The 15,268-nt window shown below is 39.3% G+C and overlaps 1 non-coding gene across 1 annotated transcript; it reads right to left on the reverse strand.

Moving 5' to 3' along the window:
* Positions 1-14,952: 14,952 nt before the first annotated feature.
* LOC132651528 (U6 spliceosomal RNA) lies at positions 14,953-15,057 on the reverse strand. The gene has a single exon (XR_009589146.1). It is a non-coding gene; the product is annotated as a U6 spliceosomal RNA (small nuclear RNA).
* Between the last annotated feature and the right edge of the window lie 211 nt (positions 15,058-15,268).

Below are 15,268 nucleotides of genomic sequence, written 5' to 3' on the forward strand. Positions count from 1 at the left end.
TTCAAGTCTCTGAAGTAAAAAATAGAAGAAGATATCAGAAGGTGGAAAGATGTCCTATGCTCATGGATCGGTAGGATTAATATAGTGAAAATGGCCATCCTGCGAAAAGCAATCTACAGATTCAATGCAATTCCCATCATAATCCTGTTTGAAAAACCTAAACAAATAAACAAAAATACTGTAATCAGCTCCCTTCCCCTGCCACACACAAAGAAAAAAAAAAAAAGGAAAATAATTTGAAGGAAAAAATTGTCTTTTTTTTCCAACCAGTTGCCTTTAGTTTAGGGAAAGAAAAAAAATAGATTCTTTAAGACTTCTAAACAAAATAAATATGTAATTTTATTTAGTGGTACAAAACATGGGATTCAAGAAAGTGTGTATAAAAATTATATCATAAGAACCACCTCCATGTTTATTGTAAAATCAACCACCTTATAGTCACCTGATGAGTCTTTCATATTTTGGTTCCAGATAACAGCATACAAACACAACTTGGATAGTGGGAAGAGGTTTATACATAATTTATTTCTTATATAACTAGAAATACTAATTCACTGAAGGCAGCTTCGTATCGTGTGCCAACAGGATATGCCCTCATTTCATTGGGACCATGAGTTCTATTTGATAACTAAAAAGGCATAGGAATAATTTAGACTGACAGCTCCCCAAAGAGATTAAAACCAGCACTTTTAATTTGCCTTTAATGTTGCTCACATACTCTGTTGATGCATTTTGAATAGATTCTATTTTCATAGTTAGTCACTTCAAAAAGTTTAGCATGGACTTTCCCAGAGTGAATAGCAAATCCTTGCTTTAATAGCAGGTTTTCCTTTAAACTCTGAATTATGCTTTATGAGATCTTACAAAAATTTGATGTATTGAATATTTTTATGTGTGTGTGAATGTGGAAGTCTAAGTGAATCTTGTAGCATATGTACGTTCGTATTCACTATATTCTTTGCATAGTTTGGTGGCCAGATTTCTAAATGTTGAAATCTTGGAAGATTGTGTTATTTTAATATGACTGTATTCATTATTTTATGAATAAGTTCAAGAAGTTTTCTCTCCACTACACACACTTCTTTGTGAACTTTTATGTACCCTAAAATGTGTTTTTTCCTGTTTGCGAGTGCATTTATTACTGAAGATTAATTCACCAATAGCATGGCAAAAATTTTTACTTTAATACAAGGAGAATGTAATAGCGAAGTTTGAAAAAACTTGCAATGTTAATTATTGATAATTACACACAAGGAAAGAAATATGTCCTTAGGTCTTTGAGGTATAGATGGAAGGTCTCCAGTAATTTGTATTATACCACCATAAGGCTTAGTGTCAGCATCACTCACAAGTACCCTTTTCTTTAGCTAACATTTCCTCCTCCTCTTGCTAGTAGTCCTTACTCATACAGTTCCCATTACTGGGAAAGAAATGTAGAAAGACAAATGTTTGAATTCACATAGTAATTTAGTGAAGCTTGATGAAGACTCAAATGAATGTTTATTTTGATATTAGTCTTTTAGACTTGCCAAGCCATCTGCCTCATTCAGCAATGGCTTCATTATTCTTCATGCTGATTCTGCATTTTGTTGATAGATTTATTTAATAGATTTTAGAAGCCATTTGCCAATATCACTATCTCTTTCAAAAAGCACCCGACATGACAAGGAATGATCTATGATGATCTTCTCACATTTTGAAAATATTAGTAGGAAGAGGATGGAATTGGTTGGGAAGTTGAGATATCATTTGAGATGAAGACATCTTTAAGGATGATAGTTGATAGGTTAGTTTGGGACAGAGCTTGCCAAAGTTTGTATGAGCATAAATTACAGGTGTGTCTAGTTCTGTGTAGTATGTTTTGCTAACTCTAAACTGGCATAGTGGCTTGTTTTAAGCCCTAGGTTCTTTTGTAGTTATCTCAGTATGAACATCTAACTCAGTGTTGGATTCCAAACACAGAATAATTATCTTTATTCTATAAAGGTCTTAAACATATATTATACTGACGTTTACTTATATATTATCTATTTCCAAAAACTTTTTAAGATACATTACAAGATAGAAAACAGAAATCAAGAATAATTGTGTGAGATATACTATCCCCATAGTTAGAGGTTAATTAAGAAACAGTTATCTGCTTAGATGCTGAAAAAGCATTTGATAAAATCCAATATTCCTTTAAGTTTAAAGTCCTGGAGAGATCACAGATACCATGCACATACCTAAACATAGTAAAGGCAATATACAGCAAGCCTGTAGCCAACATCATACTAAACAGAGAGAAACTTAAATCAGTCCAACTGAAATCAGGGACAAGGCAAGGCTGCCCACTCACCATCTCTTCAACCTAGTTCTTGAAGTCCTAGCTAGAGTAATAAGACAACTAAAGGAGATCAAAGGGATACAAATTAGAAAGGAAGAGGTCAAAATATCACTATTTGCAGATTATATGATAGTATACATGAGTAATTCCAAAAATTCAACCAGAGAACTCCTTCATCTGATCAACACCTTCAGCAAAGTGGCTGGATAAATATTTAAGTAAAAAAATCAGTAGCCCTCTTGTATATGGAAGACAATTGGGCTGAGAAAGAAATTAAGGAAACTACACCCTTCACAATAGCTACAAATAACATAAAGTACCTTGGAGTACTCTAGTACTCCAAGTGAATAGCCTGTGCAGCAAGTGAATAACCTGTTTGAAAAAAAAAAGGCTTCAAGTCTCTGAAGAAAAAAATAAAAGAAGATATGAGAAGATGGAAAGATCTCCCATTCTCAAGGATCAGTGGGACAAACATTGTCAAAATGGCCATCCTGCCAAAAGCAATCTACAGATTCAATGCAATTCCCATCAAAATACCAACACAATTCTTTACAGAACTTGGAAGAACAACTCACAACTTCATATGGAAAAACAAACAAATGAACTAACAAACAAACAAAAACGATACTGCACAAAAGCTTCATCTGTAGGTATTTCCATCCCTGGTCTCAAGCTGTACTACAGAGCAACAGTAATAAAAACTGTATGGTATTGCCATAGAAACAGAATGGTGGACCAATGGAATCTAATAGAAGACCCAGAAATAAACCCACACACTTATGGATACTTGATTTTTGACATATGTGCCAAAACCATACAATGGAAAAAAAAGATAGCATCTTCAAAAAAGGTGCTGTTCTAACAGGATATCTAAATGTATTAAAGTGCAAATAGATCCATACTCATCACCCTGCACAAAACTAAAGTCCAAGTGGATCAAAGGCCTCAACATAAAACCAGACACACTAAACCTACTAGAAGAAAAATTGGGGAAGATCCTTGAACTCATTAGCACAAGAGACAACTTCTTCAACTGAATACCAACATCACAGGCTCTAAGATCAACAATCAATAAATGGGACCTTAAGAAACTGAAAACTTCTGTAAAGCAAAAGACACTGTCATCAGAACAAAACAAAGGTCTACAGATTGAGACAAGATCTTCACCAACTCTATTTCTTACAGAGGGCTAATATACAGAATATATAAAGATCTCAAGGACTTAAACAGCAACAAATCAAGTAATCTAATTAAAAATTGGGTACCGAGCTAAACAGAGAAATCTTAGTAGAAGACTATCAAATGGCAGAGAAACACTTAAAGAAATGGTCAACAACCTTATTCATCAGTGAAATGCAAATCACAACAACCCTGAGATTTTTACCTTATACCCATCAGAATTGCTAGGATAAAACCTCAAGTGACAACACATGCTGGAGAAGTTGTGGAGAAAGGGGAACCTTCCTCCATTGCTGGTGGAAATGTAAACTTGTACAACCACTTTGGAAATGAATCTGTTGGTTTTTCAAACAATTACGCATAGTGCTACATAAATATCCAGCTATATCTACTCCTAGGCATATATCCAAAATATGCTAAAGTTTACAACAAGGACTTTTGCTCAGCCATGTTCGTAGCACCTTCATTTTTAATAGCCAGAATCTCGAAACAACCCAGTTGTTCCCAATTGAGGAATGGATACAGAAATTGTGGGGCATTTACACAAGGAATACTAGCAATTAAAAGCAAGGAAATCCTGTTACTTGTTTTCTCCTATGTCCAATGCACCCCCCATTTGTCTTTCTAAGTGAGGATTGACCTTCTTACCCCGGGTCCTCTTTCTTGTTTATCTTCTTTAGGTGTATAGATTTCATTATGTTTATCATATCTTGTAGGACTATATAAGTGAGTATATATCATGTGTGTCTTTCTCCTTCTGGGATACCTCACTCAGAATGATCTTTCCTAGATCCCAGCATTTGCCTGCAAATTTCATGATTTCCTCATTTTTGATTACTGAGTAGTATTCCATTGTGTAAAAACACCACAATTTCTGTATCCATGCCTCTGTTGAGGGACATCTGGCTTGTTTCCAGGTTCTCGTTATTACAAATAAAGCTGTTACAAACAAGGTTGGGCAAATGTCCTTGTTGTGTACTTGAGCACATTTTGGGTATATGCCTAGGAGTGGTATATCTGGATCTTGTGGAAGCACTATTCCTAGTTGTCTGAGAAAGGGCCAGATTGACTTCCAAAGTGGTTGTACCAATTTACATTCCCACCAGCAATGGAGGAGGGTTCCCCTTTCTCCATAACCTCTCCAGCATGTGTTGTCACTTGAGTTTTTCATCTTGACCACAGAGGGCCCCTGAAAGACTCTACCTAGCAGTGTATCAAAGCAGATACTAAGACTCATAACCAAACCTTCAGCAGAGTGCAGGGGGGAAAGAGGGGGGAGTTTGTATGATGTGGAAAGGATAGGAGCTCCACAAGGACCAAATAGATCTGGGCACAGGGGTCTTTTCTGAGATTGACACTCCATCAAGGACCATGTATGGATATAATCTAGAACCTCTGCTTGGATGAAGCCCGTGGCAGCTCAGTAACCAATTGGCTTCCCATAGTAAGGGGAACAGGGACTATCTCTGAAAGGAACTCAATGGCAAGCTCTTTCACCTCCCCATCCCTCAAGGGAGAAGTAGTCCTGCTAGGCCACAGAGGAGGACTTTGCAGGCAGTCCTGAAGATAACTGATAAAACAGGATCAGAATTAAGGGGAAAAAGTCTTTCCCAGTCAGTGGGCTTGGAAAGGGACAGGGAGGAGATGAGAGAGGATGGAGGGTTTGGGAAGGAATGAGGGATCAGGATACAGCTGGGATACAGAGTTAATAAAATGTAAATAATAATAAAAAAAATAAAATAACTTTAAAGTAAAAAAAAAAGGCAAGGAAATCATGAAATTTGTAGGAAATGATGGGAACTAGAAAAGATCATCCTGAGTGAGTTGTTCCAGAAACAGAAAGACACACATGGTATATACTCATAAGTGGATATTAGATGTGTAATATAGGACAAACATACTAAAATCTGTACACCTAAAGAAGCTAAGCAAGAAAGAGAACCCTGGGTAAGATGCTTAATCTTCATTCAGAAAGGCAAATGGATGGATAGACATTGGAAGAGGGAGAAAACAGGGAACAGGACAGGAGTGTACCACAGAAAGCCTCTGAAAGACTCTACCCAGCAGGGTACCAAAGCAGATGTTGAGACTCGTAACCAAACTTTCGCCAGAGTACAGCGAATCTTATGGAAAAAGAGGGAGATAGAAAGACCTGGAGGGGACTGGAGCTCCAGAAGGAAAGCAAGGGAACCAAAGAATCTGAGCCCAGGGGTCTTTTCAGGACTACTCATGGAGATAACCTAGAACTCCTGCTCAGATGTAGTCCATGGCAGCTCAGTCTCCAAGTGGGTTCCCTTGTAATGGGAACAGGGATTGTCTCTGACATGAACTCAGTGGCTGGCTCTTTGATCAGCTCCCCCTGCCAGGGTGGGGCAGTCTTATCAGGACACAGAGATAGACAATGAAGCCAGTCCTGATTAGACCTGATAGGCTAGGATCAGAGGGAAAGGGATGAGGACCTCCCCTATCAGTGGACTGGGGAAAGGGCATGGGAGAAGTAGAGGGAGGGGGAGCAGGATTGGGAAGGAATGAGGGAGATGGCTACAGCTGGGATACAAAGTGACTAAATTGTAATATGCAAGTAAATAAAGTGAAAAAAAGAAACAGAAATTTGAAAATATGTAATCAGTAGCATAAATTTGGAGGCAAGGGATATATTATGTACATTTGACAAACGTTTCCAAAATGATATTTCAATATTTTCATTATATTCAATTCAATGAATTATTAGAACTTTATTCATAAGTAGAAATGAGATAACCTAAAGTGGATGTTAGCTTTTGGAAGGAGGGAACTTCCTGGAAGACATGAAACTTTAGTTCTCCCATTGAGAAAGTCTGAAATGAAGTAAAACCTAAACAGTTGGTAACACCATTGAATTTTTTATTTATGAACTGGAAATTTTGTATGTATATTTGCACACACATACACACACACACACACACACACACACACACACATATATATATATGAAATATTATTAGCTTTGATTTTGAATATCTTTTTTAAAAATTTCTTTATTTTAGCAGCTTTATTCCTAATAGTCAGAATCTGGAAACAACCCAGATGTTCCTCAACTGAGGAATACAGAAATTGTGGTACATTTACACAATGGAATACTACTCATCAATTAAAAACAAGGAAATCATGAAGTTTACAGGTAAATGGTGGAAAGGTGACAAGATCATCCTTAATGAGGTATCCCAGAAGCAGAAAGGCACACACTAAAGCAGAAAGATGTACACTACATTTGAGTGTAAAATAAACAAAAACCAAGATAACAAACAAGAAATCTACCCAAGCCCGCCCATTCCTTCAGATGATTCATGGCTGCAGCAATCCATGATGATAATCCTGTGGCTAGTCCTGCGTCCACTCTGGTAGAATTTACCATGACAATGGCCACTCTCAGCTGTTCCATCGTAGTATCGAATTCTCCAGTCCAATTACCTAAAATATAGGCAGACAATTGTTTAGACAGATTTGCAGCACAGGAAAAATTCTCATGTTGTATGCTAGTGACACAAAGTCCAGCATACTTCCATTGACAGCCAGGTTGAGCGATTTGCCATAGGGTATCAATTTGCTCCTGCAAGAGGTCAATCCTCTGATTGAACACCATCAAGCTTCTTTTTAGTTGAGCATTAATTCCTTTATGTACAACTAAGGCATGAGCTACATTGGCTAAATGATTATTCAGGGTCTGAGCAGTCTGCCCAGTATGACTCATGGCTAATGCCCTGGTGGTAGCTCCAACAGCCGCCAATGAGCTTGCAGTAACAATGGTGGCTGTAGTTCCAAGATCCCTTTTCTGTCTGAAGAGAGTCATAGCGTGAGGGGCATCAATGGGCACAGGCACCCAGTGAGGCATGCGAGTAACCAGGGCATACCTAAATTTACTAGCATTCCAGCATTGGGCAAAAAAGCAAGTATCATTACCACAATTACTTGGCTCTATCTGGCTAATAATGAATAAAAATGGGGGATATAGACAAACAGGTGTGGGCTTATAGGAAATATTATGAGAAGCCTTAACCCCTTATTGGAACATCCTGTGTCAGTTCTAGAACTAGCAGTGGTGGTGTCCGAGGTCTGAGTAGGTTCAGGAGACCATTGCCCCCAGGGGCGAGACATGCTCCATGCCAATTGACTAACTCCATGTTTTCCTCCAATTTTGAAAGTCATTTAAGGTTCTTAAATTATTTTTCCCCCTTTTTTCTTAAATTTTTCATCAATTACACTTTATTCATTCTGCATCCCCCCATAAACCCCTCCCTCCTCCCCTCCCAATCCCACCCTCCCTCCTCCCTCTGCTTGCATGCCACTCCCCAAGTCCACTAATAGGGGAGGTTCTCCTCTCCTTTCTGATCTTAGTCTGTCAGTTCACATCAAAAGTGGCTGTATTGTCCTCTACTGTGGCCTGGTAAGGCTGCTCCCCCCCCCCCCCCAGAGGGAGGTGATCAAAGAGCAGGCCAATCAGATTATGTCAGAGGCAGTCCCTCTTCACATTACTATGTAACCCAATTGGACTCTGAACTGCCCTGGGCTACATCTGTGCAGGGGTACTAGGTTATCTCCATGAATAGTCCTTGGTTGGAGTATGAGTCTCTGGGAAGTTCCCTATGTTCAAATTTTCTTGTTCTGTTGCTCTCCTTGTGGAGACCCTGTCCTCTCCAGCTCTTACTATTTCCCAGTTCTTACCTAAAATTCCGTTCACCTGCCCAACAGTTGCCCATCCGGCTCAGCATCTGCTTTGATAGTCTGAAGGGGAGTGTTAGCAGGCCTTCTGGTCTTGGTCTCCTTGGTTTGCCTGTGGTATATATGCAAGATTAGAGTCTCACAACAGTGTGATGCAGCCATGATCATTCAGGCCTTTACAGCCATTGAAGCAGGACATTCTCCCCAAGCATGGTTGGATACCATAAAAAGCTAAAATGATACGCTCAGGATGCGAGGCTAAGCACTGCACTCAGGGTCAGCCTCTTTGGACCCTGAGAAGAGCATGTCTGATTGCATGCGGGTTGATGCCCCAGGTCCCGCCTCTGAGAAAAAGGTATCGGACGGGTCTGATGCTCTTTGGGTGGATGACACCTAAACGAACATCTGTACAAAGTCCCAATTTATTTCTAATATCAGAGATCAGACCTCTACTCTTGCCTGATGCGTCTAAAACAAAAAGGGGGAACTGTAGAGAGCTGCGGAATGCTATGCCTTAAAGATGGAGCTGGTTTCCGCCTTCCACCTTCCCGATGGTGAGTGCTCTCTGTCACGAACAACTCCACATTTGGCTAAGGCTGAGGATCTGGCTTGCTTCCATGTATGTGGACCTATCTACATTGCCCCCGTGGCACGCCTGGGTTGGCTACCCAGAGGCTATTTAAGCTGTGGGCTGGCTTTCCCCGGGGTCCGAGGATTGTTCAATGTTCCTGAATAAACTGCATTGAAAAAAAAAGAAAACACAGGGATGCACCTTCCTTTTCTGAACAGTGATCCCAGCAAGAATCTAATAGTGACTTTTGCTTTCCTCTTTCTTTATACATGGATTCATGAACTAATTAAAGTTTACAAAATGAAATCAATCTCAAAAAAAAAAAAAAAAAGAAATCTACTCAAATATCTCTTTGAATACTGCCACATTATTGAAAAGTTGTGAGGCAGATATACCAAGTAGTTCCTCATTCTGTGGAACCTTCTTCTTAAAAGGCAGTGTGGTTCTATACTAATCACTGGTGTTTTAATTCTAGCAGTTGTTAAATTGGCCAAGTACCATGAGGATTGCTGGCCATCTAACCATTTGAAGACTATATTGGTTATCTGGTTCTGTGTCATTCTGGCAGCACTTAAATTGAAAGAAGACTCTAATTGGAAAGGATATCAACAATTTTGCACTATTTTCCTCTCTTCCTATTCAATGTGTGCACCCTAGGTGACCTGCTTAATGCAATGTTACACTTAGAAGCATCAGCCTAACAACTCAACACCTTGATGGATAAATAGCATTAAAAATGAATAGCCGTGGTACAATTCACATCCTCTCAAGAACTGCCCTGGATATGACCACCACTCTGAGTTCGGTGGGAGAGCTGGAAGGCTTATGATCTATTGGGTGACAACACCAGTGTCCATCCAAATGTATTTGGTGGGCTTCTGAGGACAACAGCGGTTACATTGTTTGAGACTATATTTGCCGTGCTCTCTCTTTAAACAACTTTAAAAAAATATTTATTTATTTATTATTTATACACCATTCTGCCTGCAGGTGTGCCTGTTCATTGGAAGAGGGCACCAGATCTCACTATAGATGGTTATGAGCCACCATGTGGTTGCTGGGAATTGAACTCAGAGATGGGCTAAGAGGTGAAGATGTGCCCGCTGTTTTGCAGTTTTTGTTCTTGCACTGTGGTGTCTTTTATTCCTATTGTGGCTGGAAAAATACACAGATTAAGAAGAGTTGTCTGAGCTGAAAAGAAGAATAAAGAGTTTCAGTTCGGAAAGTGTGGAAAAAAAAATCAAAGTAGGTGTGATAATTTGTCAGTGCCAACTAGTTTTTCAGGGACTGGAAATAGACTGCTCAATGTGAAATGATATGGTTTGCCATGTAGCTTGTGCTTTAGCTCTGAAAATATATACATAGGATATAATATATATATAACTATATATGTTTTTAATTAAATATTTATTTTTATATTAATTACAGTTCATTTACCTTGTATCCCAGCTGTAGTCCCCTCCCTCATTCTTTTCCAATCCTACCCTCCTTTCCTCATCTCCTCCTTGCCCCTCTTTAAGTCCACTGATAGGGGAGTTCCTCCTCCCCTTCCATTTGACACTAGCTTATCAGGTTTCATCAGGACAGGATGCAATTTCCTCCCTCTGCTGTGGCCTAGTAAGGCTGCTCCTCTCTCGGGGGAGGGGAGATCAAAGAGCCAGTCACTGAGTTCATGTCAGAGAGAGTTCCTGTTCCCCTTACTAGGGTACCCACTTGGATACTGAACTGCCATGGGCTACATCTGAGCAGGGGTTATAGGTTATATCCATGTATGGTCCTTAGTTGGAGAATCAGTCTCAGAAAAGACCCATGTGCTAGATATATTTGGTCCTTTTGGAGCTTCTGTCCTCTCCAGGTCTTACTAACTCCCCCTTCTTTCACATGATTCCCGTCACTCTGCACAGGGTTTGGTTATGAGTCTCAGCATCTGCTTAGATACACTACTAGGTAGAGTCTTTCAGAGACCCTCTATGGTAGGCTCCTGTCCTGTTTCTTGTTTTCTCCTACTTCCAATGTCCATCCTATTTGTCTTTTTAAGTGAGGATCGATCATTTTACCCAAGGTTCTCCTCCTTGTTTAGCTTTTCAGGTGTACAGATTTTAGTATGTTTATCCTATCTTTTGGGTCTAGTAACCACTTATAAGTGAATATATATGTTGTGTGTCTTTCTGCTTCTTGGATATCTCACCCAGAATGATCTTTTCCAGTTCCCACCATTTGCCTGAAAATTTCATGTTTTCCTTGTCTTTAATTCCTGAGTAGTATTACATTGTGTAGATGTACCACAATTTCTGTATCCATTCCGCTATTGATGGACATCTGGGTTGTTTCTAGGTTCTGGCTATTATGAATAAAGCTGCTATGAACATGGTTGAATAAATGTCCTTGTTGTGTACTTGAGCAAATTTTGGGTATATGCTTAAGAGTGGTATAGCTGGATCTTGAGCAAGCACTATTCCTAATTGTCTGAGAAAGCGCCAGATTGATTTCCACAGTGGTTGTAAAAGTTTACACTCCCAACAGCAATGGATGAGGGTTCCCCTTTCTGCACATCCTCTCCAGCATGTGATGTCACTTGAGTTTTTGATCTTAGTCATTCTGATGGGTGTGAGCTGAAATCTCAGGGTTGTCCTGATTTGCATTTCCCTGATGACTAAGGATGTTGAGCATTTCTTTAAGTGTTTCTCTGCCATTCGGTATTCCTCTCTAGAGAATTCTCTGTTTAGCTCTGTACCCCATTTTTTTAATTGGGTTACTTGAATTATTGCCTAACTTCTTTAGTTCTTTATATAGTCCAGATATCAGCCCTCTGTCAGATGTTGGGTTGGTGAACCAATCTGTAGGCTGTCATTTTGTTCTGACAACAGTGTCTTTTGCTTTACAGAAGCTTTTCAGTTTCATGAGGTCCCATTTATTGATTGTTGCTCTTAGAGCCTGTGCTGTTGGTGTTCTGTTCAGGAAGTTGTCTCCTGTGCCAATGAGATCTAGGCTCTTCCCCACTTTTTCTTCTAACAAATTTAGTGTTTCTGGTTTTATGTTGAGGTTTTTTATCTACTTGGACTCTGGTTTTGTGCAGGGTGATCAAGATGGATCTATTTTCATTTTTCTTCATGTAGACATTGAGTTGGATCAGCACCATTTGTTGAAGATGCTGTCTTTTTTCCATTGAATCATTTTGGTTTCTATGTCAAAAATTATGTATCCATAGCTGTGTGGATTTATTTCTGGGTCTTCTATTCAGTTCCATTGATTCACCATTCTGTTTCTATGCTAATACAATGAAGTTTTTATTACTATTACTCTGTAATGCAGCTTGAGATCAGGGATGGAGATACCTCCAGATGATCTGTTGTTGTACAAGATAGTTTTAGAAATTCTGGGTTTTTTGCTTTTCCATATGAAGTTGAGAATTTTTTTTTTAAAGTTTGTAAAGAATTGTGTTGGTATTTTGATGAGAATTGCATTGAATCTGTAGATTGCTTTTGGCAGAATGGCCATTTTCACTGTGTTAATCCTACTGATCCATGAGAATTGTATATGTTTTATTTATAGCTTCTTACAGAGTTAGTATCAGGAAAGACCTACATCATATATACAGTGAAAACCTATTAAATTATTCTAGACAGTCTACTTTATGCCCTCTTCTATTTGTATCTATAGCCATAATTTTATACCCAAGATTTAGAACAAGAAAGGAAGTACTACTAGATGGCTGCAATCTTTTCTGGAACAAATATTTGGAACCCTTATATCTGTAGCTCCAAAGGCAAAGATTCATTCATATTTTTATTCTTTTGTAGCATACTGGCTAAAGATTTGATAAGCAACCAATAATCACTCCAAAAGACTTTTTTCAAAGAGATGTTTCCCCCCCTCAGTTTTCATTTGTTTCCAGCCTTCTCACCCCCTACACTCATTCTCCTCACATCTGATCCACAACCTTGTTTTTCTCCCCATTCCATCTCCTGCTTAATTCCCTCTCTTCTTTCACTTCTGCTGTCTAGTCTATTTTCTCTTTTGAGTGATATTAAAGCACCCTCCGTGGAACCCTCCTTGTTATATAGCTTCTTTAGGTATGTGGATTGTAGTATGGTTATCCTGTACTATAGGTCTAATACCTGCTTATAAGTGAGACATACCATGTGCATCTTTCTGGGTCTGGGTTACCTCACTTAGGATGATCTTTTTTAGTTCCATCCATTTGCCTGCAAATTTCGTGATTTCATTGTTAATAATAGCTGAGTAGTATTCCATTGTATACATGTACCAACATTTCTGTATCCATTCTTTGGTTGAGGGACATCTAGGTTGTTTCCTGTTTTTGGCTATTATGAATAAATCTGGTATGAACATAGTTGAGCAAATGTCCTTGTTGTATGGTGGCCAGCAGTGAATCAAGACAGATGCTGGGACTTGCAGCCAAGCATGGGGCAGAGCTCTGGGGGTCCTGTGGAAGTGTTGGGGGAAAGATGGAAAGACCTAGAGGTAAGAGGAACCTCACAAGAAGACCAACAGAGTCAACTAACCCAGTCCCATGGGGGCTTACAGAGCCTGAGACATCAACTAAGGAGCATGCATAGTCTGAACCTAGGTTCCTTGCACATATGTGGCCAATGGGCAGCTTGTTCTTCATGTGGGTTGCTTGGCGAGTAGAGGGGGAGGAACTGTTTCTAATATGGCCTCTGTTGCTTCTTTTTGGATCACTTCCCCTTGGCAGGGCTTCCTTGCTTGGACTCAGGGGATGAGGATATGCTTAGTCCTGATGTGACTTGATGTGCTGGGGAGGGTTAATATGGGGGAGGGGCTCCTTTTTCTGGGGAGAAATGAAGAACAGAAGGGAGCAGGAGGGGAAGAGGGTAACGGGGAGGAGAGAAGGGAGGGGGTATCCTTGGGATGTAAAGTAAATTAAATGAAATTTTAAAAGTATATAAAATATTTTTTTCAACAATTTTCAAGCTCTTCTGATGCTGAGTTAAATCCAGTTTACCTGGATCAAAGACAAAGTTCTGCCTAGAGGGTGAAGAGAATCACATTTTTGAGGAATTATGAATTATTCCATGTGAAGGTGGGGTTTCTGAAGAATATGAATGGGAGTTTTCACAGTGCTCAAGGGTTTTCAGAAGTTATAAAACCATATGACTTTGATAAATAATAAGTCCCTGGATATTCTTAGTTTCTGCTGCCCATTTTATTCCTTTTAGGGTCTATTCTCTTTCCCTTTCTGGTCCTGATCCTAGATGCTGACCATGAAGGCCATCATCATTACAGCTTCCATCACCAGTAGATCTTGTATTAGATTTGGCCGATGAAAGGAAACTGTAAGAACATGGAGTGATATAGAAAATAAATGAGAGATTTTTTTTTTTTTATTTCCTTTTGTCTCTCAACTAGGGCCCATGATTTTGGTTTTGGGTCCTCTTTCATGATCACAATCCATGCCAGGAAAATCTTTCTCTACAGCTCCATATATCACTGGATCCATTGCAGGGTCTTTGTGTTAATGGCTTCTCATTGCTAACACCTGAATGTTTCATCAGCTCCTGTAAATTCTCTTTATTCTGCCCGTGCTTTTGGAAGTCTCTTGAGTTACTTGACCTGGGTTTTGTTGTTGATTTTTTTTTTCTCCTTAAACATTGAGGATAGAAACATGAAGAATTTGTTGAAGATTATTCTGTGGAAGCAGTGACAAATTTGGTAAAATTCCAGCCAACCCATGAATTTTTTTTAACTCATCAGTGTACATCACAGACCTGCCTGTTTCTTCTCTTTCAGGAGGTTCTTGGCAGGGAAGGAAGGTTTTTAAAAATTGAGCAGCCAGCTAGGTGTGGTGCTCATGCATGTAATCCTATCACTCAGGGAGGCAGAGGCAGGTGGATCTCTGAGTTCGAGGCCAACCTGGTCTACAGAGTGAGTCTGGGGCAGCCAAGGCTACACAGAGAAACCCCATCTCAAATAAACAGACAAACAAAATTGAGCAGCCATGAATGTATTTTTTTTCTCTAGGCCACGGATGAAGGTTCTGTCCATGGAAATAGAGTTCTAGAGAGTTCTTTCTGCTCCAGCTGCAGATGTGACAGAGAGAATGAGGCTAAGTAAAGATGATGAAATACATGTGAAATGTACTGGGATGAGCAATAAAGTGGTTTAGATTTGTAGATGGATTCCTTTAGTTCCTTTTAAAAATATAAAATGATTCATGCTTTTGCACGTTATGCTTGCACAAGGGCAATGCTAATCTGTGTAATCATTTCAGTTTTAGTGTATGTGCTGCCAAAGTGAGCATTCTGGAGTTCTTTTACATACCTTAGTTTTTTCAATTAAGAAAACTGAAGTATACTTTACATATAGTAAAATTTGCTTTGCTTGGCTGTATCTCTGTGGGGTTTCACAAACACATACAATCATACAACTTCTACCACAATAAATATACAAAACAATTTTATTTGCTCTAAATAACTCCTGCCAGCTGCCCATTTTGTGCTTTGCCTCCTCCT

Source organism: Meriones unguiculatus (assembly GCF_030254825.1).
Source record: "Meriones unguiculatus strain TT.TT164.6M chromosome X unlocalized genomic scaffold, Bangor_MerUng_6.1 ChrX_unordered_Scaffold_30, whole genome shotgun sequence".
NCBI lineage: Eukaryota > Metazoa > Chordata > Mammalia > Rodentia > Muridae > Meriones > Meriones unguiculatus.